Source organism: Apis mellifera, linkage group LG9 (genome assembly GCF_003254395.2).
Source record: "Apis mellifera strain DH4 linkage group LG9, Amel_HAv3.1, whole genome shotgun sequence".
NCBI classification, from domain to species: Eukaryota; Metazoa; Arthropoda; class Insecta; order Hymenoptera; family Apidae; genus Apis; species Apis mellifera.
This window is the reverse complement of record NC_037646.1, coordinates 2,328,581-2,355,850: the sequence shown is the minus strand read 5'-3', so window position 1 is coordinate 2,355,850 and position 27,270 is coordinate 2,328,581. Positions and strand designations below refer to the sequence as shown.

Here is a 27,270-nt window from a genome sequence, read left to right as displayed (position 1 = left end):
AATCGAAATGTTTTTTTTAAACATTTTTAATTATTAATAAAAATTAATCGTTTTGTATGACATACTTTTTGTTTTTGAAACATGTTTTTGAACAAAGAAACACTTTTTAAAAGTTAAGAAAATAGTGGATAATTATATTAATTGTCTATTTTACATTCTTGAAAAAGAAATTTGTGAGAAATTTATTAAAGTTATACTAGGAAAAATTTATTTGTTTAAGAAATTCATTTAAAAATACATAAAATTATATTTTCATGTATTAAGATAAATTAATAAAAATAAATAAAAATAATAAAAAACAGAGTATAATAAATAAGGCGTTGAAAAAAACAATTTTTTGATTATAAATTTAATAAACAGAAAAATATTGAACGCGTGTTATTTAAAAATTTATAGAAATAAAATATTTATAAATCTAGAAAATATTTGTAAATTTTTAAACAAGTTTTCAAAATAGAAAATACAATACTATATTCGAAATCGATGAAACAGATTTTCACAGTTTAAATTGCTACAGAACCAGCCGTTATATCTTCATTTCCATACAAAATATCACTTTTTTCAGAAATCATCTTTATTTATCATCGCCAAACCAATATTTCGAACGATTTTATTATTTCCCTAAAATCATCTCTCCCATGCAAATCCCTGTTAACGATTAAAACAGGAATCCAGAGATATCCGCGAAAATAGCTTTATCACGTAACAAGCAATACCCTAAATCCGGACACATTTCCCAAAATTATTAAAGTTACACTAGTAATACGATTCTAAAAATGGAGCTTGATATATAGCTTGATATATACAATGTGTCTCGTTTATTGTGACTCGAATATCTCGAACAAAAATTTGCATTTTTATTGCACATTTATTTTTAATAAAAAGAATAAAAATTATTTTTAATAAAAATAATCCATTATTTTTAATAAAAAAAATATTAAGCTATTTACGTCTTAAAAATATTTAATTTAGAATATAATATAACTTAAAGTTCATAAAACTTACTATGTATCTAAATTAAAGATCAATAGATTAAAAATTCCATTGAAAAAATTCAAATTGACTTTCATGAATCTATTTACAAAGAAAAAACTATTAATACCGCATAATGTATCAAATTACTTTTCCAAACGATTCTTCCCTATTATTTTTCGAAATATTTGAAGTCACGATAAACTGGACACACTATACATATATATATCGTAAATTCGCACGGCAACTGTTCACCATTATACACGGTGGTTTTACGGCAAATCGTTAAAAATTTCACGGTGGCCGATTTATTTAAAAAACGCGAGCGGCGTGGAAATCGAGGGCGACATCTGGACGTGGCCGGCCATTTTGTTTTGTCGTGGATTAATAAGAACGAAAACGTGAAAACTTTACGATACAGTGCCGTTTCCGGGACACACGAAGGTTATTCCATTTACTTAGGATGGCGTGCTGTTTACTTTGCTTTATGATCGAACCAACAGAGTTGTTAACTCGAGGTGTAACATATACACACGCACACACACAAAATATTATATATATATAATACTATATATCTAACGAGGTTATATGAAACGCGCAAGAAGTGGCAAGCTTTGGCACTGGTGTACGTGCCAAGGTTATTACCTTGCGGAATCAAATCCCTCAGAGGAAACGTGCCCTATGTTAATACAAGCCTGGTAACTCGTTAGCGGTTCATTCTGCGGAAGATTGAAAATTATGTGCCACCACTTTTACCTGTTTTCGTTAAACGTTTTTGTCGCTGTTATAAAATCCTCGTTTCTTTACATCGTTTTTATTATCGACAAGAATTAATTTGAATATTACGTTTATTGATCCAGGTGCAAAAAAAAAAAGTACAAATATACAATCGAAAGAAATTATCAAATGTGGAATTAAGTGTATAAGAGAAATGTATTTGAATGAAAAAATAAATTGATCGTCACTTGAATAATTAAACTTTGTAATATCAAGTATGATAAAGCTACGATATACGTGTATGATATTGATGGATGAAAGATCACGAAAGAATTTTAAAATTATTTTAAAGATCTTTCAAGAAATTGTATCTAATAAAAAGAAATCGATTTGGCAAAATTAATTAGATAATCAATTTTGTACAATTTAGATATATCTATTCTTTTTAATTAATTAATATTTAATTATTAAAATTTGTTCCAAATGTGAAATGACTGAATTTGTAATACAAGACTTGATATATATATTTTAATAAAACAACAAACAGAATTTAATAAGACGTGTATTTATCAAGTTATTGAATTTATGCTAAAACGATAATTTTACATGGGGCAACCTAATAAATTAATTGAATTCATATACGAGAATACAGACATTTTCAATTAAAAACAATATAATCATTCATTCCAGAGTAGTTCAGTTTCATTTATCTGTTTAAAACGAAACAATGATCTCTTTCACCCTGTTGAACCAATCAAAAATAATTCAAATGAACGGGCAAGTATGTATAAGGTTATAACCATAACAAACTCATTAAAACATTTCGAAGATACATACAAAAGGATTATTCATGAATTTCAAACGTATTCAAGTTTCACAAAGGCAATGCTGGAAAAAAATTGGAAAAATATTCGCTTTCATAACATTCCACGTCATATATCAATCTCTTGCTAATGTTCCTCGTTAATGTTTCATGAAATTTTCTTTTTTTTTTTTCTTTTATATGTATATGTATATGTGCATATACAATTCATATCGTGTCCTCTGTAATTAACACTCTATCATCCATGAAGTTATCTGACCGGATAGACGACTATTTTATTGATCCGAATTGTCCACTGATAACGATACACTGGCAACGATTACACGACAGACGACAACGTGATGATGTTCCCGGTACGTTGGTCGTGAAATTAATGAAGTGCAAGCTGGTCTAATATAGAGTTATTAATACTGAGATAAGCGAGAATTGATCGGTTTAATATAAAATTATGAGATCGATATTAGATGCTAGATATCAAAGAGAGTGTTTGACAAATATTAGTGATGAATTAGATATGATATTAATAATCTATTGTTTCTGTTATAGATATTTTCTTTTTTTTCGTTTTTATAAATATTTAATGTATAACATGTTTAAAATTGTCTAAAATTATTATAATTGATTCTTACTGAATCATCTATTCTACAAAAGAATTTTATAAAAATTAAATTAATTTTATAAAAATAGATATGATTTTGTTTATTTATATAAATCAATTCCTAATAATTTAACTTAAAATCATTTTATTTTTCAGAATGAAAAAAATTAATTATTAATTAAAAAAAAATTGTTGGATTTCTTGAGATACTTTTTTTTGTAAATTAACAAAGTTTTCTTAATAATTATTCTTGATTTTTCTATTCTGATCGATCCAAATCAAGTTATTAATTTCAATCACAGTTTTACATTTAAAGACTTAAATAAAATTGTAAATCAATCGATAAAATAAGATTAAAAAATTCTTGATACAATTTTCTATTCATCTTTTCTTTAATGAAAATAATACGACAATACCATATAGTCGTCCTAGTTCTTAATTGTTTTAACTATTTTATTGAGAAAACAGAGTTTAAAGTTTATAGAGTTTCATATAAGACTGACAAGAAAGTTATGAAATAATCATAATTCTCTTCCATGTTTCTTGTAGTCACGTAGACTCAACGTAATATGATTGGCATTTGGAGATACAAATATTAAGAAAGAAAACTTTAGAAAACTTTGAGGTTAGAATTTAAAAGAATTAAATATTTGTTGATTTATTGAATTATTTTTTAAATTAAATTATACCATAATGTATATGTATATATTCTTTGAAGTAATAGAATATATATTAATTATAGTTTTTTAAAAATAGAAACAATTAAGAATTTAAAAATTTTAACACAATATTTAAAATATTATTAATATAAAAATCACACGATAATATTTTATTCGTAAATAAAGTCTGTGAATCAAGAAATATTAGTTAATAAATATTATAAATTAAATTATTACAAGAAATATCGATTAAAAAAATATTTAATATTTTGCATGATCTTCTTTTACACCCTCAACAGTTAATTTCCTGAAAAAAAATTGATAAAATAATATTTTAATAAACTTACCTTCCTTCTTTCCCCATTCTCTTTACAATATTTCAGAAAAGCTGATTTCCCTTTTTGTCTATCCTTTCTCTCTCCTCAAGGAAGTGATCCCATACATGTTTCATAAGATTTAGGTCAGAGCTCTATTGAGTACACCATTTTCAAGAAATTTGTGGACTTGAAAAAGTCATAAATCAGCAACATCTTAGAAGAGAATATTTAAAGATTCGCTCGATTCATGAAATTGCAAAATGCAAATATTCTATGAGGGAAAAGTGGAAAATGTTATACGATAAAAAAACTCGATATACATTAAATGCAAAACTAACAAAATCCACTGATTACAGAAGTTCTCCTGTTAAGTACACGGATCGTGAATTCTTTATACGGAGGCTCAAGTGTATAGACGCGCACACATTACTATTAGTGACTTAATTGTAACCTCGTGTGTGTACATAAAAGCAAGCTAATCTGGGAAAGCATGGCTGACAGTGTTAATTTCAGATGATAGATACTGAGAGTCTAGGTGCAATGCAAATGAGCCTCACGCGATAGCTTTGTAGGCATGCAAACTTTGCATCGTTGCCTGTATTTACTATTAGAAGCCTTCTGTCTTCCTTCTTCCTTATATAATTACGTGATAAAATATTGAGACATAGGTGCTTTATACACACACATAATGTCTATTCGATAATCAAGCAATAATATATTAGATTGATAAAGGATTAAATTAAAACTATTATTTGAGTAAAATTTTTATTTTTTTATTCTATTTTATTCTATGACATTTTTTTAATCTATTTTTGTTTTATTTCAATATTTCATTTTTACACTTTTTTCACTTTGAATATATTTTCACTTGATTTGTTATTAAATATCATTATAAAAATATAAAAATATTTTTTGTAGAATGGTTTTGTTTAGTTTGTAGTTTGTTAAGATCTTTTATATTTAATCCTATATTTAAATTCTAATTAAAGTTTAAAACTATTGAAAAAAGTTTCATAAAATTTGTGATTATTATTGAGAAAATGATTAATAGAGTTTTATTATCTTTTTTTTTAAAATTTATTAAAGTAAATAAAATTATTATCGACTAATAATATTAATTTCTAATTAATAAGAAAAATAAAAGATTAAATATAAAATTTAAAAGAAAGTTAATTTAAATTTTTATAATGTAAATACTTTTTTTGGTTAACTTTGGCATTTATTGAGATAAAATTTTTATATTTTTTTTTTTATATAAAGAATATTCTTGTCTTTTGTTTTCTATTATTATTAGAAATAATAAAAAATTGAACAAGATTTTAAAATCTTTTAGAATTTTATTAAAAAAATAAAAATTTGCAAAAATTATTTTCGTTATGAATCTTTCGAGTACAACAAATTAATTATTAGTTCGTCAAAGTAGAAACTTCAAAGAAGTTGCTAACTCAATAAATTTAATATTAACTTAATAACTTTGAAGAAGTTCCTACAGTCTTCATTTCGTACATTTGTTTTATACATTTATGTATTTATAGTAATTAACTGTAAATGCCTTAATCAAATATATTCTCCTATTTTATTTTCAAATCAAATAAATGGTTAATTTATGTAAATTGGAAATTATACACATAAAAAATGTATGTAAAAAAGAGAAAAAAAATAACTTAAATTAGTTATTTAAATTAATAATTAATATCTCTGCAATATTCTATTCAATAACGTTATGAATATTCTATAATTTGACATGTCTTTAAATAGATAAGTATATATATATATATATATATATATATATATATAAATTAATAATAAATAATTCACATCTCATTGTGTAGTTTTCGACTTCTTCAATCAATAATTTTTGAAAATTTTTTTATAAATATTATTTTCCAAATAGCATAGTTAAATAATAGTATCTAAATATTATAATATATTTATATTATCAAATTTCATTGAAAATTTTTCATCTCTTTTCGAAATAGTATATTTAGATCTAAATATAAGAAAATCAATTTTGAAGAATAAAAATTATATATAAAAAAATATCATTATATATATTTAGTTATTATTAATTATTTTTAATAAATATTATTGATTATATTTATTTTTGTGCAAATTTGGAATAGGCTTCCAAATTGTTTGATATTTTGATAAGAAAATTATTATAATTTCAAAAATTTTCAACAATATTTAACTATTTTAAAATGTGACAAAATTACATGAAATAAAAATTTGATAAAATCAAAAGAAAATGCAATACTATTATATGATAAGAAATTTTTTATTCCAAATAAAAGTAAGAAAAAATAAAATAAATAAAAATAAATTTTATATGCAAATACATTCTAAAATCTTATTTAAATAATGTATTTTTCAAATTTTTAAAAATTTCAAAAAATAGATAACAAAATATAAAACAAAAACTCAAATAATAATCTCAAACTCAAAGAAATTAAAAATTCAAAATCTATGACATTTGTGGATATAAGAAAAATATCTTTATGATTAAATAAAATAAAATATCCTTCACATATATTATTATCTAAAATAAAATAAAAAATTAAACGAGATATAAAATAAAAAAAAACTTATCATTCGAGTAATTACCCGAAAGTTCATATGAGAGTTCATCACGATAATGTCCAATTCCACTGCGATTCCACAGTTATAATTCAAAACTATTTTGGAGCACATTACACATTGCAATATATTATGCCTAGTATTATCTAATTATAACGTGAGACAACCGGGTTATTTCTCGATTAGTAAACATAAGTTTCCACAGGGGTGGCTTCCAGTCATCGTTGCTCCTCTGCACTTTATACGATATTAACGCGTGCGGTAAGTCAGTATCGCTTAGGTCCGCGTAGCAGGAAACGCTGCACATGCTGATTTTGATCAGTTCGACCAGGCCACGGAATATTCGTTACGCCGGAAATTATGGGGTAGTGTCTTGGGAACGTGAAATTATGATCCTGAGAACGAGGCTATAGAATTGCATGTATGGTAATTTTGACATAGACGCTTTTTATTGGGCCACGCTCTAAAATATATTTATTTCAAATGTTCAAAAAAAAAAAAAAAAAAAAAAAAGTATGGTCACGCGAGTGATATCCGATCTTGGACATTGATGGAAAAGGGAGTATAGTATTTTATAGTATTTTATAGTATTTTGTTATTTTAAAAATGGCCATAATGTGACGCAAATAAACTGGTACATATTTTGATATAATAAGGAAGAATGTAATTTTACATAATATACGATATATTTTTAATAAAATAATTATTTTATTTTATTTTTAATAAAGGAAGAGTCAGGAGATTGATTTTAAAAATTTTATATGTTAAAGTATTATATGATTATTAAAATTTATTGAAAAAAATGTATTTTCTATATTCATATGAATTTTAAAAAATTTTGATGATAAAAGAATAATTATTTTTTAAATGATGATCAAATGACTTGTAAATCTTTTTTGAATTTGTAAAAAGACTTTAAGTATTGCAATTTTCAAATAACAATCAAAATTTATCACAATATATAATAGTTAATAAATTATTAATATTAATATTCATTGAAATAGTAATAATTTTTAAAATATTATTTTATGTGTTTATAAATTTGTATTAATCTCAAATATAATTCTTTATAAGAAGATTATTTAATAAAAAAAATAAATAGAGGATAATAGAGAAAAAATAAATTACATTAAGAATAAATCTCTTTTATTTTCTTTATAAATGAATATTAATTTCTTTATATTCTTTAATTTATTCTATAATAAGTAAACAGGAATTTTAAGATTGCAATCGCTCGATGAATACAATTTTATGAAAATAATATTCAAATATTTGATGGCATGTATGATGAAGATAAAGTTTATTTCAATTTAATCATTTAAAATCCATATTAATGATATATATTAAAGATATATAAATGACTTATTATACATTTATAAAATTAAATGTTTCAAATAATATTTTAATCAGACTTGGACATTTTGAAGAATTTTCAAATTAAATTATTTTAAAATTATTCTTTAGAATTATTGGAGAAATAATTTATTACTGAAATAACGCAAATATTTCATGAAATATTTTATACAAGTATGTTAATGTATTTGCAATTAAATGATTTATTTTTCACATCATTTATGTTCAATACTTATTTCGAATATTATTTTAGGAATAAATATTCAATTAAGAAATAAACTTAATTTCCTCAAATAATCAATTCTTCGATTTATCATTCTACCAAATATTCAGTTTGCCTCAAATTCCATCAATCGAAAATAAATAAAGAACATGACATCAATTGAAATAAATTTAACACGATTTTAATTAACGAACGAGTTACCATGTCAAATTGTTTAATTATCTTTCGAAGAATATATTTTTCTACAAATTTTTTTTTTATTTCAATTTCAACTATTATTATTCACAAATTGAATTATACTTAAATTTCACAACAATACAAATCCTTACTTTTAATTTAATCGAAACGATCACTAACAATAACTAACGGATGACTTACGACAACAAATGACCCATGATGACGATCAAATTCCATTTCACATTTGATATCGATATTAATTTGCATAACATAAACCAATCCTTTTCAACGCGCCATTGTACCAATCCCATACCTGGAATATAAATCGATTACCCTTTATACGAGTTAATTTGCCCGAGGAACGCGCAATACACGCTCGAAGCTTTAGAAAACCGTGTGATTCGATCGTCTCCTTCGCCATTTCCATTTCGAGGGGTCTATCAAAGAGAAATCGAGACGAGAAAAAGTCAAGGAAAATAAGGAAATTGGTTGAAGAAGAAAGAGAGAAATATAGGGAGAAAGAGAAAAAAAGAGAGAGAAAAAGAGAGAGAAATAGAGAAATAAGGAGAAAGACAGAAAAAGAAACAACATGCATATACGATTGAAGTGAAGAGTGAATGAGGGAAGCGGAAAGGTGGCGCTGGAATAGGTTAAACTGGAATTTCGGGTCAGTCGTCTATGCGACAAACAGGGAGCGTGCAAACACGTGCTGATTTATGGGTCAGGCTAGCGTCGAATGGAGTGGAAAGAGCCGAGAAAGAAGGAGAGGAGTAAAAAGCGAGCGCGTGAAAATACCGGTAGGAAAGAGAAAGGGCTAATTAATTGCCATAGCGGTGCTGAAAAATGCGCAGGTGCGCCTAACCTCCTCTTTCTCTCTGCTTCTATCCCTTTCTTGCACGCTCGCCTCCCTTGTTGCACCCTAGTCCTTGCTCTTTCTCACTTTCGTACCGAGCGTACTAACAGCCGGTTCTCGCTGCAGCAATGGTTGAACATGGATAGGTACATGCATACATATGTGCTCGATAACAAATACGGAAATATTCGCAACTGTTCGATCGATCAGGATATAAATGCCTCGAATTCGCAGATTTCGAGATCTGGGCGTGCGAGTGAAATCTAATAATGATATCTCGAAAACGATTGAGTATATTCCTGTGGAAGAAGTATCGAGTTATTTTCTTTCGAAACTTTTTTATTTGCTAACATTAGAATTATTGGTTCGTAATAAGCGTATTTAAATATTTTCATACAGCATATATATATATTGTAATTCTGTATGTATATTCTGTTATATAATAATTTAAATGTGAGAAAAAGATATAGTATTTAAACGTAAATAAATTGTTCAAAAGATTTGTTAAAAACTTGTAATAGGGATATGAAATTTTATTTTATTTTATTTCGATTTTGAAGGAAATAATTTTTTTATATAATGATAATAAATACAATTAAAATTATATCTTTAAATGTATTTTTAAATATCTTTTTCTTTTCAAACTCTGTTTGAAAGGAGTTTCAAACTCTGAAATCGTCAATTAAAACTATATAAAATTAATATAAAATAATAATAAGGAACAAAAATTTTTGTATATTAATCTTTGAAAAAAATTTATTTTAAAAATTTTATTTTTTAATAAAAATTGAAAAAATATCGAAACTGGAAATTAATTTCACACCTTATATATTATAATCAATAATATATAAATAATATAATAAAATAATATAATAATTTTATATAATTATTTTATTATAATAAAATAATAAAATAATATATATAATATATAATCATCTTTGAATTAACTAAATTTCTTATAATATGGTGTACAAAAACATCTATTTCTCAATATTTTATTTCGTTATATCGAAGTTAAAATTACCGATATTAAGTCAATCTAACTTGTGTTGCCTAGGTGCAATATGGTTCGTTAAAGTCAGTTCGTTTATATTAAGCAACTCTTGTTCGGTCAAGTAGATTGATCGACCTCAAATTATTCAAAATCACCCGTGTAAACTGAGTTTCAATCGGGTAAAATAAATAACTGGAATTGAGCAATTTAATTTGAAAGTTAATTAATAAAAATATATATGTATACTCTACTTCATAATTCAGCAATATAGAAAATTTATCCTTATATAAAATCCTTATAATAATAAATCTAATAATACAAATTAAATAATGATTATAGAAAATATAAAGAAATATAAAATAAAAACAGGATTTAATTTTATTATATATAATTTATAACATTTGTATTATAATGTGTTATTTATAAATTATTTAGAATCCAAATTTTCAAACTACATAATAATAGTTCTAAAAAATTCAATTACTTTATCACTTAATAAACTTAATTAATAATATTTTTTTAATCGACAGTATTATTTATTTTAAATACAATGTTACATTTTATAAATTGTTTGTTCTCCTCCAATTAATTTTTCAAATAATGAATGTTTCATCAAAAAAAAAAAAAAAGACAAAAAGTGAAAAGTTCACATCGATCGTTTCCAAATCCTTCAATTTTACTATCTTATTTTTCACAAGGATTGCAATATTCACGAGCACAGATCCACGGATCCGCATAAAAACCCAGCCGAAATTTGCATACGTAGAGCATACATACACACTATCGAAAGAATTTCGCGAAACGATGACGCGTAGGTAAGCGAGAAGTGGAAACAAACGAGGATTCTGTCAGCGACGTTTACAGCCTTGGGGAAAAAGTCCGGAAGGCGACGTCTCTGCCAGCTCTCGACCTCTCGACCTCTCGAGAGGTCTTCCAACATTGCCAACGCGCACTGTTGTTCGCCGCCTTGGTGAAAGTATTTCCATAGTTCGCGAAACGTATATTCAGCCTGAAGAGATATCAGCAAACTTTTTGATTTCGTCCCGGCGCCGCGTACTGGGATTAACTCTCGTAAAAGTGCAATTTGTATTCCCGCTAGAAAATCTTTCCATCCTGTTCCATAACCTTTTTTTCATCCCTTTCAGAAGGAGCTACGTATATGTGTGTATATATGTATATATATATATACATATATATATATGGTCAAGCAGTTTCTAAACTCGAGTTTGCCGGCTCGACGAAATTTCTTTCGCGGAGGTAGTTTCAAGCTTTTAAAATAGGTGATAAATAGTGACGCAATAAATGATAAAAGCATGGCGGACAATGGAGTTTTCTTGCTTGGAGAATTTTAGAACTTTGTGGTTGAGTATATTCGTTCAGCGAAGAATAGACTGTGTTAGTAAATTTGTTTACCGAATAAAATATTAATGTGTATAATATAATACAACAAGTGTATTCTCGAAATAACGAATTTCATTTTTTTTTTTTTTTTACGATTATTGAAAAGAAGAAAATATCTTTGACAAAATATTATAATTTGTTGAAATGTAATTATATATTTATTTAGTTTCATGACAAGTTATATTGTTTTGTAATGTATATAAAAATAAAATTTAGAAATATTAGAAGAAAAAAAAAAATTTTTTTTTTTTTTGAGATTTATTTGGCATTAATTTCAATGTTGACAATTCTTGAATTAATAAAACTTATCAATTTTAATATAATAAGATTATGTGTATTTTTTGAAAATATATATCTATTAAATATGACATTATGTGACATATATCTATTATATAACATTGAAATATAAATAATATGTGAAGAACGTTGAAAAGAAATTCTAAAAAATATACAGAATATAATTTTTTTTAAATCCATCATTTTTACGAATTAATTACTATCACGTTACAATTTAATCTAACAATATATCTCCTTTGGCATTTCATGAAATGGTAGAATAACAAATAATTAAAATATAAAAAATTAATTTAGAATTTAGAAACAATACTCAAATTAATTTATAAGTGGTAAAGCCTAAAATATCTGAATCTCTGAATAAAGAGATTAGCAATAACTGCTCTTAAACTGCTTTTATTTATTGCTAGAAAAAGCACTAATTAATCGCAACGCTAATTGCATAATTAATCGTTAAGATTAATAAAAACAAGGATCTCAGTTGAGAAGATCGAAGTTACCTTTCCGAAGATAGAATTCTTTCCTTTCTCTAAAAAGCGGTCGCCCGTGTGAACATCACAGCAGGAAACAAGATGAGGGTCATGCTAGGTAAGCGAACAAAGAACAAAGACTACAAACTTCCACGTTAATTAATCCGGTTCTTTTTATGGCAGACTTGACTGTGCTTTCTTTAGCTACGCTTTTTCCATTCCAAGAATTCGTTTGAAATCGGCACTTGGCACGGATGATAAATTCTTGTTAAATGGAAGTGAAAAATTAAAAATCCCGTTTTTATATCAATGTATCTGTTATAATTTAATTTAAAAGTGAATTTCTATTATGTGAAATAAAAATATTCAAATACACATTTCTTTAAATTAAAAAAATTACAATATTTTATATAAAAACATGCAATTTATAAAAGATACATCATCTAAATATGAATATTTCGGAATATGATGTGATTTTCATTATTGATTTTTCGAGAAAAAGAAATATTTTATTCGGTAAAATAATTATTATTTTTTTTTAACATTTTATCTATTAATTTTTCTTAAATAAATAATAAATAATTATCGATATCAAAACATTTATTATAAGTTTACTTTCATAATTATTTATAAAATATTTTTTACTTCAATTAAAAATATGGATGCTTTCAAATTTTCAAACAGTATATTTAAATAAAGATTATATCTATCATAATATGTTATCTTTGAAATAACAATCTATTAATTTATCTATAGTTCATATATAGATTTATCATTATGTAAATATACTATCTAATGCTATCTAGTAAAACAGGTTAGGCATACAGAGACATATGCTTGACATTTTATTTGATTTTCAAACTAAAGTGTTCATAAATAGATGCTATGATAATGCTCGTTTATAAAAATCAGTCAATAATCAGTACAATGTCCATAATTGATCTTTTCGTAGTATTTTGTTAATTATCTTTTTAAAAAAATCTTTTCTATATTTATTTATTTATTCCAAAATATTCCACAATTTTAAACGAGACATAGAAGAATTAATGTAAAATATAAAATAAAATTTTATTAGTTTGTTCTAATACAAGTATTCCATAAAAATTTGAAATACGTTTAGAATATAATGAAAAGGAATATATATATCATAATTAAGGAAATTTATTTGTATATAATAGCATGCGATTAGTAAAATTTTACTAATAATATTTATTTATAATTGTGTAAAAGAATTTTTTAAAAATTTCAAATTTTGTATATTGTCTTTGTATAAAATCAATCACAAAAGTGCAATATATGTTATTGAGTCAATGACAAATGAAATATTGAATTATTTTTGTAAATTGTAATTTTATATTAAACTTTTTAAATTTAGAATATAATTTGAAAGAATGACAAAAAAACTAGGATATTGTAGGTTAAGGATGTTGACTGCATGTATCGTGCAGTGAATTTATAATACATCACTAAGCTATCGAAAATGAAAGCATGACGTTGCAAGTATAGATGATTGACAGAAATGTCGAAGTTGGGAAACAATTTTGACACCGAAGCAATATTTTGTCACTATTCTTTTTTTAGAAATAACGTGTTAGAATTTTAAAAATATTTCTAAATTGTATCATCTATATTAGCACGGTTTATGTTTTGATTGATAGTTTATTTTATAGTAATCGTTTTAATTAGATTGCAAATATTTGTGCATTTATGGAAAATTTAAAACTCCAAAAGTGTAAAAAATTTAGGTAATATAAATATGTAATATTCGACAAAATATTTAAAATATTCAGAATATAATAATTGCAAATTTCAAGAATGAAATAAATTTCTATTCAGATTCCACTTTATTAATCTATAAAACAATTAAAATAATTTTTAAAATTTTCTAATTATTTTTCTTCGATTATTTGATCCCAATATTTTTTTAAAAAAGTTTATTTTATCATTAAATAAAGAAATGAATCGAGAAAGTTTAAAAAAATATATTTTATTTATCTTATCGAAGGTAAACAAGGTAAAATTGTAAAAATTTGATCAAATAAAATTTCAAAAAAAAGAAAGAAAAAACAATAGAGAAAAATCAAGTAATAAAAATTGAGAAAAGTTATTAAATGATATATCTATTTCTATTAATAAAAGTAAATGAATGAGATAAATAGAAATACGGTTTCACTCTTTGAAAAAATTCTTAAAAATTATTAAATATATTTTGGATATTTTGAATATTTTGAATATTTTCTCAAATTATATGCATTTCGTAAAGTAAAAAAAAATGATAAAATAAAATTTGTTAAAAAAAACAAAAATGAGATAATTAAAATTATAAAAAATTACTCGATATCTTTATTATTTTTAATATTGTATACAATTTTTCAATATTAAATTTTCTTTATTAATATAAAACATATAGTTATTAAAATATAAATTCTATCTAATTATAAAATTTTATTAAATTCTATTAAAAGTATTAAAAGTATACTATTAAAAGTAAAATACGTTATTCTTTTTAAATATTTACGATACTTTTTAAATAGTTTATTTCATCAAGAAATTTTACAAAATATTTTACGCTATAGTAATATATAGATAGCGCGTGTGTGCTATAGTACCAACTTTTGAGAAAGAAAAAACGAGCATATCGTAGGAACTATAAATGAAATGCAAGGCTGCTAAAGACAGCTGCAGTGCGGTGTTTACTTGTATCGCTGTGCACTAGACTGGTAAACTGTTGTTTTTGTTAATTTATTTCTCATGGAGAACGGAATTCGCTGGTATACGCTTATATCTTTAAATAAGTAAGCAAATTAAGTAAACAATGCTGTAGAAGATAGTTCTATAATTACTGAATACTAATTTCTTCTTTTACATTAATATGTATCTATATATATATATTATGTACATTTTATGTATATGTATATTTAGACGCTTTTTTTTATAATTGGATACAAGCATGGAGTTACATCATAGGCATTAACGCTTTTACCTCATTTACATATTGTTAATTAAAATTCCACTTCAAAGTTCTTTCGAGCAAAATACACTGAAACTTTTTCACGATTGCTTCAACTAACAATTATGGAAAATTTTGTCTTATCCTTTTGCTATTATCGTTAAACTTCTTATTATTCTTTATTAAACTTTTATTAAGTTCATGCATATGAAATTTCGTCTCTTTTCGAATTTCGTCGACGGGCTAATATTGTTTCTTAAATTTTGTGTTAGTACAGACTTTTATTTTCTATATTAAAAAAAATATTTGTTATAAATTAATTTTGAAAAAAGAGCCACAAAAGTATTATAAATTTATTGAGTGATTGATCTAATCAAAAATTATTTTGCATAAAATTATATATAAATATAATTAAATATTTGTAGAAGTACTGATAATCTGATATAATGAAATTAATTAGTAAAAAAATATTAATGGAATCGCATTTGATTATATATATATATATAATGTACAATACTTTCACAAAATTAATTTCTCAAAAAAATATAAGAATTATCTGATCTTATTTTAAAAAGATTCTACTTTTATATGCTCGAATGTTTCTTCTTAAAATTAAAACAATTCTATTTTATTTTAATAAATCTTTTTCTTAATTCGTTTTACATTTTTCATGAAAAAGTTTTTTTTTACGACAATCCTGTAAAGATTGCAACAAACATAAAATATTTTGCCACCAGTTTCTGATATTTTCAAAAATGAAACCACCGGCATAATAACGCAAGATATATATCACGAGAGTTGCGTGGTTCGACCATTACCACATATGTTTACGTACAACTTGTGCTTAATGTATGTTAAATAGGTGTTTAATGCAATGTTTATTATATGATTAGTATGCTGCAATGCAATAACGCAACAAATAAGAACGATGCCAAGAAACGATAAGGCAATGAGGGCGTTCTTAAATACATATTAAACGTGTTACATTAAAAAATCGTATTTAAGATTTTAAAAGCTCGTTGTAAAAAAAGAGACTTCATTATAATACAAATTGCGCGCAAAATTTATTAAAGTTCGTACATGAAATAACGTTTAATTCTTCTCTCTGTTTTCCATCCAATATATTCAGGAAAATTTAGATAACAGTGCAAACAGAGGTTTTATTCCTTAAAACAAGCCTAGATATATGGACTGTTATACAATATTTTTTCTCAGAAAATTATAATTCAAAAAATAAATTTAAATGATTCAATGATTTTTTTATTTTGTATTTAGAAAATTATATTATGCATTGTATTGTATCAGCTATAACATTTCTGCGAATTCAACTTCAAAAAAAAAAAAAGGAATCTTCAATTTGCTTTTCTAATGCAAACTTAAATTGTTTATTAATAAATATTTAATCGATATTTTATGAGCATATACCAATTTTTGTATTTGTTTTTTTCAAAAATATTTTACGAATATGTATATACACTAAATAAAAAAAATATTATTCATGAAATACTTATTATTAACAAACTTATTTAATTCATTTTATTAATAATAGATACAATACAGCAATGTTCTCTATTATTAATTATCAAATTTTAAAATCATTTATTCATGTAACAATTTTTAAATAATTAAATAGTTCAACAATTTTAAATAGTAAATAGTTCTTATTTCTATCTATCTATCTATTTTAAGAATATTTTTTCAATCGTTAAAAAGAAAAAACTCGCCTCGAATTTGACTTTATCGTTGGAATATTTACACTGGAAACCGATCGAATCCCACCGTACACGATTTGTTCGTGTACACTTTTCCTTTTGCAACCCTCCCACCCTGTTTACCGATGCGTGCACAACCAAGTCAAAGAAACAAGTTTCTTTTAGGATATACGCCGGAATATTCCGGCCTGCGGCGTATATACGAAAAGGAAAAGGAACATTTGTCTTTCCCTTCGCGAGATATTGGAAAAACAATTGCATCACCGCTGCATATTTGACTTTCTATTTTCCCCGTTGAATCCGTTTTCTCGGCCCCTCCTTACCAGAAATATACGGCGCATTATGGAACCACGGTTTAAACCGCGTGACACAATGCCGCGGATCTGTCATTATTATTATTATTATTATTAGATATTGCGTGTGAAATAGCCGATTTCACAAATGTGTCAAACTGTTCAGAATTTAGCGACTAAATGTACCGTTAAATGGCAGTGAATAAAGCTTGAACTTAACTGTACGTAATGTAAATAGCGTTTCATCAATTTTGGCCAACTGAAAGAAGTATACTGTATACTTACTTGAAGCACCCATTCATGCAAATCGACATAAACTTCAACGACTTCAATCGTAACATTTTATAATGTAGTCACTTATTCTTCTTATTTGTTAATGTCTCGTTTAGAGACTGTAAAAGTTTTATCAATTCTTTTTGAAAATTATCTTTGTTATTTAACAAATAATACCTGAGTAGAATTACTAATTTTTATAAAGATTTATTTTCTGAAATGAATTCAAATATTTTATTTAATTGTCTAATTTATAAAAAATATATCATATTATTCAATATATATCAAAGTATATAGCTTTTCCAAAATATCAATAATTTTATTGTATAAATTTTTTTACGTTTAATTCGTAATATTATAATATTGTTGTAAAGTATAAATATATAAATATATAAAAGTTCTTTTTTGATAAATTGTTATTGTTTATATGAAGAAATTGGAGAAATTTTCGTTTTGTTGTTGTGAAATTTTATTTCATTGAGAAATAATTATTTTGCAAAATGTCATGTAATATATATAATTTGCTCTTTTTACGGATAAACTATTTAAAATTTTTAATATAACAAAACAAAGTTATAATCGGAGTATAATTAAATTTGTTTATAATATTCAGTTGTTATATGAATAAAATTAATATCAGAAAAAAAACATATGATATATTTATTTATTTCGTTATAATATGAAAAATATACTTAAGTATATAAAAATATACTTAAAAATTCACAACAATTTATTATATATATATTGACATAACGCTTGAACATTGTGTATATATAATATTATATTGTGTATATAAGTTCAAAATTCAATATAATGGATAAAAATTATTGATGACATCAATATAACTTTCGAAAAGATTATGTTAATCTTTTCATACTTTTATATTACATAATCCTTTTATCTGAGAGAATATTTAGGTAAGCTGTCAAGAATAGTTGCATAAATTTTATACTTTAAATATTATGCATTAAAATTTATTGGCTATGAATTTCATATCAGAACTTTTAAAAAATTTTATTCCTATTATATTTAAGTATTCATTATTGAAAAAGATAAGAAAATATACTATATAATAAATATTTTATATAATAATTTACAAATTTAACATTATTGAGAAATAGTATTTTTGTTATTGATTAATCTTGAGTTCTCTTTAATTCCTATATTTAATATTTAATTAAAAGTTTACCTGACTTCAATAATTTATTATTTTATATCATTAAAAATATATGATATATTTCTATAACTAAAAATACTATAAATTTAATCAGTCTAACAGTTTTAATAATCATGATAAAACATGATAAAATTTTTTTAATTAAAGTAATTATTAAAGTATTTAAAATAATTATGTTATAATTTCGAATAGAATTTTATTTTCAGATGAAATTTTACATATTATTCTAAAAAGAAGTTCAAAAGAAAACTACTGATGTGAAAATATTTTTTATGTATTCAAATTTTTCTTTTCTCATTTATGTGATATAATTATTTAAGTATTTGATTAAGTTATATATTACTTTATAAGTTATATATGTATATATATATATATATATATATATATATATATATATATATATAAGTATGTACAATTTATAAGTATGTACATATTAATAATTATGTACAATTATTTAATAGTATAATTAATAACTATTTAATTAAATTATATTTATTCTACTATATAAAATCCTTTGAAAATGTATAAAATAGTACAGAGTATCTCACTTAACTAGACTTAGCCACAATTCTTAAGCAATAAAAAAATAAAACAAAATTTTATCAAGAAAATTAAATAATGCATCTTATAATTTTCATATTTTATGATTGCAAATGCAATCATTTCCTCTTTCTTAAATGAAACTATAGAAATATATTAAATACTTATATCGAAAATTAATTAAAAAGCCTTTAAGAAACAATAAAAAGAAACAAACAAGTATTCTTACATTTATATATTTAAACCAATCAATTTTTTTCTATAAGTATTTTAATACCCTCTTAATAGACAATAAAATCTTTCATAAAGAATAAGGATAAAAAGGACATAACAAAGAAAACGACGAAAAATTTTACTTTCTAAAGGAAGTAATAAAACTACTCAAATATTCTTTTCCTCTCTTACAAATTCTAAAAAAAAATAAAAAGAGGAAAAAAGAAAAGGAACAGACGGCTGTAAACGTAATAAATGGATGAAAAAGGGGCAAAAATGACGGAGCGATATCGAAGAAGGGGGAGAAAGCGAAGAAAAGGAAGGCGAGGGATAACAGTGACGGGAGGAGAAGTTAATGAGGAACCCGTTTACGACGGACGATACAGTTTGGGGATTGGCGAGATCGACGGCGATTGGGCTCCTCTCTGATCGCTAGCGACCGAACCGGAAGCGAGTGGGGTTGTCGCCAATTAACCGGCTAGGTAGGTTTATTGCTTAATGAGCTAATACCCAACCTAATGAGCCGCGATTATCTGCAACAGCATAGGGTAAGCAATGCATCATGGTTCCACCCGAAGTCTCTCTTCTCTCGTATACATCGTTTATTCGTTTATAATCAGAGGTTCGTATGGTTTTTTTCAAGAAACGATCGAATTTCAGATTCGAAGAAACTCTCCCTTTCGATAGTTTTAGCAAGATCTTCGTACATAGATACATGTACATTCGAAATTGTACAGAGGATAATGTTCTAGATATTTAAGTCAAATTGTAATTTAAAAATGATGGAATTTCATCAAATTTTTATATTGAGTGGTATTATATTGAAGATATTTTGCATTCGAAATATGTGTGATAAAGATTTTATTCGTTTATTTTATTGAGAGATTAAGGTATTTAATATTATAAAAAATAATTTTTAACAGATTTAATTATTTTATATTTATTATAAAAATTTTTAAATAATGGTAAGTCGATTAATGCGATTAATTTTAAAATTAAAAAAAATTGTTACCAGTTACCATATTATGATATTGATTACTAATTTGTTAATGTTATAAATATTTTAATATCTAATGAATTGGAAATGTAGAATAAAAATTTTTAATACGAAACTTCGTTTTCGAACTTCAATTATGAAGTTTCATAAAGAAAATGATAGGTATATGTGAAAAATAATAAGAATCGAGAAATATTTTTAGCAATTTATTATATATATCGAATTATTTTATTATTTATAAACGTATAATAGAGCTGAATATTGAAAGAATATATTTAACTAATTTTTTAAGGAATATTTAAAAATTAAGTATTAATTTTCGAAAAAAAAAACTCTGAAATAAATTAATTTTTATAAAATAAAAAAAATTTTTGTTTTCTCAGCAAATGGATGGCATAATATAAAAATAAAAGAATTTAACAATTGATATGGGAGAAGAAATTGTACTGTTGTAAGATTACTGATAATTTGTGAAATCGACATTCCTGGAAATAGTCTTTACGTTGATTGCTCGAATACCTCTGTTATATAAAATCTTGGATAATTACTATAAGCAGTATGCAATATAAATTACATGAATACAGTTATTACTTATACTTTAATAATAAAAAATTTATAATGTTTCTTATTTATTCCTTAACAGTTCAATTTATATTTTTTAAACAAGTTATTTTAAAATATATATAATACTGAAAATGATTATGTGATTTTTTATAATTTTTTAAAATATTTCGATATTTTATAGGCAATTTGAAAATTCTTTTAAAATAATCGATAGATTTATTTTGCAGAAATTAAAAAATTTAAATAATTTTATTTTAATTAATAAAATTTTATTTTAATTAATAAAATTAATTTTTATTTTTAAACTTTATTTAATTAATAAAATTAGAGATTTAACAAATTATATATTATAGAATTTTCTCTCAGAAGAAATAATATTGCATGTTTCAAATCACTTTTACTATTTAACTTTTATTAAAAATATTTTTTAAAATTGGATATGTATGATACGAGTACTCATAGAACTTCTAATTTATAAAGAAATCAACGATTAATTATATTATCAATAAGTATATTAAGTATATAAGTATATAAGTATATTATGTTTCATCTCAAGAAAAATCAATTATTAATATTAGCAAATTAAAAATATTAATAAAAATAATTGTTTTGAAAATATTATTATCCAAGATATATTTTTAAAATTTATTTAATAATATTACTTCCATGATGCACAAGAAAATCCAAATATCATTATAAATTTAAAATCGATTGATAAATAAATTTTTGATATAAAAAAAAAAAAAGAAATAAAAGAAATGTAAAGATCAAAAAATTTAAAAAAACGCGAGACTCTTATCTCTTTTATACTGGAAAAAATTGAGAATGCTTGATTCAAATAGATTAACCAAGAGTGAACAAAATTCATTTTTCGTTATTTCTTCTTGCTGTTCGAGTGATTGTGGACAGTAAGTAAACAAAGAAGAAAGAAGGAGAGTAATAATGAAAGTGGAACAATAAGCTCTATCAACGGAATGAAAATTGAAAAGTTCTTACAGAATCTTTTTCCACCGGACAAGTATCGACACTTCTCGCGTTTGAACGAAAGTTTTACGCTTTTTTTTGTTTTTTTTTCTCAACCTAGTCGACTTTTTTATCTGCTTTCTTTTGTAATTAAGGAAATCCGCGAGTCAGTCGTTGGTTTTAAAGTGACTTTTTTTTTCTTTTCTTCTTCATCACGATTATACTTTCTATCATCCCGATATAGAATCAAAGATTCTTTTTTCGTAATGTATTAAAATTTCAATCTTGATATTAATGTATAATTATACAATCATTATTAATGGAAAAATAATATAATAAAATATTAGGTCTACCGGAAAGTTCTGTCCGTTTTTGGAATAAAACAAAATACAAATTTTTTCTTACCGCCAATTAACTTTATTGAATAATATAATTGCCATTATTATTAATGATCTTTTGTCAACGTGAGGGCAATTTGTATATCCCATTTTTGAAAAATGTTTCATCTTTTGATGCGAAAAATTGAACCAGTGCTTGTTTGACATCTTCTTCATTTTTGAATTTTTTGCTCGTTAAAAAATTTTGTAAGGATAAAAACAAGTGATAATCAAAGGGTGCTATGTCCGGGGAATATGGTGCGTGCGACAGAATTTCCTAGCCTACTTCTGCAATTTTTTGACGAGTCCCTAAAGCAGCGTGTGGTCTGGTGTTATCGTGGTGCAGTATGATGTCCTTCCTATTGAACATTGCCTCTTTTTTTGGACCGCTGTCTTTAAATTATCCAGTTGCTGACAATACTTCTCCGAATTGAGCTTTTCATTCGGTTTTAAAAGCTCATAATGTATTGGTCCTCGAATGTCCCACCATATATACAACATTCTCTTATTCAGTCAAATTTGGTTTAGAGGTGAAAGGGCTTTTCCGGGTTCACAATATGCTCTTTTCCTTACAATGTTGTTGTATGTAATCCACTTTTCATCCCCAGTTATCATCCGGTTCAAAAAGGGCTCAATTTTGTTCCGAATAAGCAGAGATGTGCATATGACAACTCGATCATCCAAATTTTTCTGACTTAATTCATGTGGCACCCATCTTGAATACTTCCACACCAATCCTATCTTCCGAATATGGTCAGAAATGTTGAATTAAGCCTTTCTGCGATCTCCGACGTTGTCAGAAAAGGATCTTGCTCCAACATTGCCTTAACAACATCGTCGTCGATCAAAGATGGTCGCCCAGAACGTGGCTTATCAGAAAGGTCGAAATCACCTGTTTCAAATTTTTCGTACCATCTTCTGCATGTCCTATCAGAAACTGTATCTTCACCAAATACTTTCAATAAATTTCTACATGCTTCTGTAGTATTTCTTCCTTGTTGAAATTCGTATAAAATACAGTGGCGTAAATGAACTTTATCAGTCGCCATGGGTATACTATCGTTTCACACTTAAAACTAATGTGAATCAACTTTATTATAGTTTATTTGCTACGTCAGTATGTATATATTAAGCGATAAAAATATAGAGCCGAATATGTAATAAATAAACATGTGCTTATGTGGTGAAAATGATGTCATAGATTCGAATAGAACTTTCCGATAGACCTAATATTAGCATGGACAAACTTTATTAATATCAATTAATTATATAATCGATTATAATTAAATATAAATGAATTATAGGAAATTTAAATGGATTATAGATCGTGTAAGAAATATGTGAATATTTGTTCAACATAAGATGAAAAATTGAAAATAATAATAAGAATATTTCATTGTATTGGCAATATGTATTGCATATAAAAATATCAATAAAATTTATATTTATATATATAATATTTTTTATTCAATGTGATAGAATTATTGTTTTCAATCCTATAGAAATACAGATAACCGATATTTAATATTTGAACATTTTTTATTTCTCTTAATGAGCGAACATTACAAACTCTTAAAGACTTAATTTTTTTTCTTTTCATCCTATATATCTGGTTAATCGTGAAAAGAAAAGAAGAAAAAAATTATGATCTGTATTTAAATGAAATCCCGGTCTGCGAGATATCGCAAAAACATCATCCTCGCTTAAATTCAATTCGTCTCTCTTTTTTTTAATCTTCTTTCCGCAACAATGGATAAATAAAATATCCTGACGTGTTTTTCAATTATAGTAAAGATATACGAACAGCGTCGTAGGAGAACGGTTTCGGTTCCAACTTCCGGTATACGTATATTCTTTCTCTCTCTTTTTCTCTTTCTTTCTTCCGTAAGAGCAGGATGAGAGAGAGTGGATAGGTGGATACTGCAAACTGGCTTACTCAGGACATCGAGCGTTGCTACCCATACCTGTATACGATTCCTCGATTAAATTGACTTTGGGCAACCGCCACCTGGATCGAGGAAATATGGCCTAATATCGAGTCGACATCGAGGGTTGTTCTTGATATACGTACATTCTCCAATAGATGTATCGTATTGACAATTTGTAGGTCTGTCTGTACGAATCATTTCACAATTTATAAATAATGTACGCCCCTTGTTTATAAATTATCGTATATTTGTTAATTTGTTAATGAGCTTACTATTAATCGATAATTCATATTAATTGTGAATTTATTTCTTTTAATAAGATGTAAACTTCTATATATTTGTTCAATAATGATTTTTAATCGTAAATTTTATAATATTTAAAAAAAAATGCGAATGTTTACAGCATTATAATATATTGTATGCATTTTGTTATAACAAAATTATTCTTACTATTCGTATATCTAACACGATAATTTTTGTTATGAGTTTTTCGATTCATAAAATATATATCTTGAATTAACTATGTATACATTCTCCCTATGTATATACCTGTTTCATTGAGAGCATCACTCAAATTTCATTCCTTGCTTTCAAATTTTTGTTTTTACTTAAAAAAAAGAAGTTATATATCGAATATTTTCAATTTCAATTTTTAAAATTAAAAATTATGAAATATGAAACAAATAATTCGAATAAAAAATTCGTTGCAGAATATTTTCTCCAAAATTAGGTCAAATAAAATTTATTTAAAAGTTATTCAAAGTCCCAGTGAAACGATAAAAAGAGATTTTTTTCATCAAAATGCTATGAATCTCCTTGGTACAAAAGGATAGACGCTTAGACGGGAAACTGTGCCGTGGTGGAATAGCTTCTCTGAATTCCTGTCGTAGAGGAGAAGGCCATAGCGTTAGACTAAAATAGGTTACAATTGTGGAGGACACAGGTCCTTCGTTGGACACTTGAATTCCGTTCGATATCACGATGCCGAGTTCCGTGCACGTTCTTCCAACAAAACGCTATTTCGTACGTGGAAAGTGTCGACTATAAAACTGTCAGGATATCTCAGAATGGGAAGCAGCTCTTTTCCGGTGGGACAGGAAGTTGTCGAATCCGCGCCGCTTTCCTACAAATAAGTCTCGCGATAGATCTACGAATATTGGAGATTTTTCGATATTGTCTCACATCGATTCTGATCATCTACTTTTATATTTGCTCAAGCACGATGTGTTTTTGGATTAACTGTGTAGAATCGCATTTTTCAATATTCAATATAACATATTATAATTTCAAATTCTTTGGAATTGTCTTTTTGGAATTATCGTTTGTTTTTTTAATTTTCAATGTATAAAATAGTAGCAATAACCAATAAATAAATAATAAAAATTTTAAATAAAATTAAATAAAAAATTTATTATTACATACGTAGAAAATTTTTTTTATATTTTAAACTTTTTCTTTTGTTAATTAAATTTCTCTTCTTTATTGTATCTTACGTAAGAAAATTGCTGCATGATATATAATTATATATAATTACATTATTAAACTCAGTTGTGTGTTAAATATAAAATAAAATATAAATATAAAAAATATAGTGCACATAAAAAAGTGAAAGTTTCAACAATGAAAATAGCGTTTTTCTGGTTACAGGATATTTCATAATTTATAAAATCCATTTTAAGAGAATATTTTTAAAAAATGAAAAAAGTTTAATTTTTAAATATGTATTCTATTTATTTTTTATGAAATATGACAAATTTTGTGTTATCGATTATCTTTACAGAAAATGCTCAGAAAGATCATTCTTATCATTGATCTATTATTCTCTCAATGGCTCTTTTAGCACTTCGCACTTGTTGAAAATCTTATTGCATTCTATACTGTAATATCTTCAAATAAATGGATTGGACGTGTTCTCTTTCTCTAGAGATAAATTTACCGGATTTTTATTTGTAAGAACACTTAAATCAGCTATATATACAACATCTATGAAAATATAAATATATATATAATATAGTGTATAATATATATTTATATATAGTAATATATAAATATAAGATACAATAAATTTTCAAGAAAATTTTGATGAAATTATTAAGGAGGTAATCAAATCAATGATAAAGCAGTCATTTTGAACATTTTTTTCTAAAATGATTTATTATATTCCACAAAAAAAAGCAAATAGAATCTATATGTTTATATAAACTTTTTCATTGCTTTTAAATATAATGAATTTTTGAAATAGATCTAACAAATGACATAAATTATGAAATAAATTGAATTTTCAATATAATAAAAATAATATTAATCAAAATTTGATTCAACAAATTCGTCTATCGAAAAACAGTTAAAGTTAAGATTATATTATAATTAATTGATTTGATTAATTTCATCAATTAATAAGTTATTAATAATTCCTTCGTTTATTTTTAAGATTATATTTCATTCCTTTAACGTTACTTTTTTTTACATATTATGTTAAATTTTAAACTAGTGTAAACTAAATATTCACTTAGCTGCAAATTTTAAATCGATATGCAACAAATATTATTCAATGTTGTATTTACATTACATACATTACACATATACTCATACACATAATTAGATGCTATTAATAATATGAATAAGAATTAAATTCATTATCTCTTGATATATTCCGAACATACAATGCCAAATATTTCTCTTATAAATCGTAAATAACCAAGTTATCCGTTCCATTTAAATATTTCACCCTGTATATTTTCTTGGCATCCTCTCTTCACAAGCACAGGAAACAGAATGGTCGTTCAAAAATGAAGGATAAAAATTCAGTTTACGTGGTTAACGAGGCGGAAGAACAGTGAACGGGTTGCATGACG

General features: G+C 24.8%; 1 protein-coding gene and 1 long non-coding RNA gene across 6 annotated transcripts in view; one reads left to right on the top strand and one right to left on the bottom strand.

The window, feature by feature from the left end:
* LOC413382 (SAM and SH3 domain-containing protein 1) overlaps window positions 1–27,270 on the bottom strand; it is a 468,674-nt gene that overhangs the window by 185,013 nt on the left and 256,391 nt on the right. The window lies entirely within an intron of this gene.
* LOC113218975 overlaps window positions 15,116–27,270 on the top strand; it is a 42,455-nt gene continuing 30,300 nt past the window's right edge. Inside the window, exon 1 of the long non-coding RNA XR_003305281.1 lies at window positions 15,116–15,223. This is a non-coding gene — a long non-coding RNA (uncharacterized LOC113218975). The remainder of the gene's footprint in view (window positions 15,224–27,270) is intronic.